This window comes from Castor canadensis, chromosome 16, assembly GCF_047511655.1.
Source record: "Castor canadensis chromosome 16, mCasCan1.hap1v2, whole genome shotgun sequence".
Taxonomy (NCBI): Eukaryota; Metazoa; Chordata; class Mammalia; order Rodentia; family Castoridae; genus Castor; species Castor canadensis.
Window position 1 is genome coordinate 53,623,067 of NC_133401.1, and position 2,722 is coordinate 53,625,788.

A 2,722-nucleotide genomic window follows, 5' to 3' on the forward strand; every position below is an offset into this window, starting at 1 on the left:
AATTTTGAATCCTGGCTCTGCCTCTTCCTTGTTGTCTTACCTTGTGTAAATTACATAGCCATTTTATGCGTCAGATTTACCTTCTGCAAAGTGGGAATAAAACTTACATCTTAGGATTTTTGTGAGAATCATAAGATGATGTACATGGAGCTGTTAACACCGTAACCAGCCTTCAATAAACACTCAATAAATGTTAACAATTATTATTAGAGAGCTGTTGCAGTCCAGGTCATAATGGGGCAGCAGGAGGAAGGGAAGAAAAGAAGATTCAGAAAAGAAAAATACCTGCCTGCTGCATCATTTACCCACCTGCCTTGCTACATGAAGGATGCACATGCTCTGTGTACCAGCAACCCCATTTCTTGTCTCTCTTATCTGTCTGGAGAAACACAACATGGTTTAACAAATATGTGCATATAATAATCTCAGAGAAAATAAGGAAATGTGTAAATGCTCATCAAAAAGAAGATGGTTAGAAAACAAGGGACATGTGTAACATAAAATACTCTACAGTGGCTGAAGAATGTGGTAGAGCTGTGTGCCTCAGCAGGTGAGGCTTCCTAAGACTTGCTGACATATGAACACAGAAAACTGCAGAATTATATGGGCAGGATGATTCCAGAAAATGACTGTGTATGTATTTTCATATACCTCTACATACAGTGCAGTAGCTACACACACATGTGTGTATGTATGCAATATATAATATATAAATAAAAAATGAACAAGAAGAACATCATCTGGAAGATTTGGTGGTAATTATCAAAGAAGATTTCAGGCTTAAATCTAGGATTAGAATTTCTTAAAAAGAGAATGTATGCAAATATTGTACAATTTAAAAAAATAAAGAGCAGAGGAAGAATGCCTAAATATAGCTCTGCCAAGCCAATATCCTGATGGGAAATTCCCAGCTCTCCAATGCCAAGCCTCTTTCCACCCTTGTGGCTCCCAGCAGTGGGGGAATGACTACTAGCTTGATGTTTGCCCAGCTCACAGGAATGAACTGAGGCTTCAAGAGCAATGTGCAGGCACACATGCACGCAAGCATGCATGCACACAGAGTTGCTATCAGTGTGCTGAGCTAGGACCAAGGAGACCTGCTTTGGAATCCTGGCTTTGCCTTCTGATTAACAGTATAATTACTGACCACTACCACAAGGACATCCACTTTTCCACTCCAAGATTCAGTTTTCTTAGTTTTGAAACAGGGATGTTCAGAATCCATATTTTTAGGCAATTGGGCAGCTCATATGGGTCTGTGGATGTACAACTCTGTAAAGGATGTACAACTGTGTATAAACTGTAAAGGACTTTTGTAAGATCACTAAATCTGCTTGGCAGCCAGGATTGTGGCATTCTTTCTCATTTCTATGGAGCTGAGGAGGGTTGCAGAATGGAGCACATAGAAACAAACATGCAGTTCTGAAAAGACTGAAGGTCATAGATGTTCTGTTTGTTGTATAAGATGCTAACATGTTTTGTGGGGAGGCATTCAGGTCAAAGGGGTAGAGAAGAAGGAAGGACATGGTCCTAAAGTCAGACAATGGTGAAATGTGACAGTGGTCTCTGGACCTGTGGGAGTTCTAAGCAAGCCTGGTGATATAATATGCTCAGGAAGACTGTTAAGTGAGATCTTTGGAGAAAGAAACCAGAGATTCTCTCCTTTTGACCATCTGAGTCTCCTCCTGCATTAATCCCCACAGACTCACATTGCTGTGTCCCAAGGACACTGAGGACTTTGGAGTTCTGCCACTCTTAACCTCCAGGAACTCTTTATCTTCTTTTCATCTGCAAAATAAATGATTTGATTTAGTTCAGGGACCCTCAGTCAGGATGATTTAGGGGCTTGCTACTCCAGCCTTCTATCCACAGATGCCTCAGAGCCATGGGGTGATGGGGTGCTGTCATAAATGCAGACTCTCTGCTGAACAGCTGTGGCTTACGCCTGTAATCCTAGTTACTCAGGAGGCAGAGATCAAGAGGATTGTGGTTCGAAGCCAGCCCAGGCAAATAGTCTGTGAGACCCTGTCTCAAAAAAAAATAAAACACCAATCACAAAAAGGACTGGTGCAGTGGCCCATGGTGTAAGCCCTGAGTTCATGTCCAAGTACCTCCAAGAAAGAAATTAAAACTCTCAGCAACCCCCAGACCATCTCCTCAACCAGACTCTGCCTGTCTGTGGGCCCCTCCATGTTTCCTAGACTAACAGAAGTTTGAAAAGCACTGACAGAGACTCTTGTAAACATTGTAGGGTGCTGGGTCCCCATTCTGGGAGATTCCATTTCTGTTGCCTAATATGATGCTGGCTATCTGTATTTACTTCATTTAATTATATTTTTTTTAGAAATTGTCATGCTGTGGATTGTACTCAGAGCCTTGTCCATGCTAGGCAGGTGCTTTACCACTGAGCTACTCAGTGGTTAAAACCACTTTATTCAGGTATCATTGACATACAAATGGTGTACATATTAAATGTATTTAACTTGGTGAATTTGGAGGTAAGTATACATTTGTGAAATTATCTCCACAATCTATGCCATAAATCTATCCATCACCTCCAACAATTTGCTCCTTTTTTCTCATTTATTATTATTTACTATTATTGAATAAGTATCCTTATATAATAAGAATACCTAATATAAGATTAATCTTTTTTTGTAAGCTGTCTTTTGACAGCCCCTTCTGTCTAGGTGTGATGCTGTTGAATTCTAGACCTGTTCAA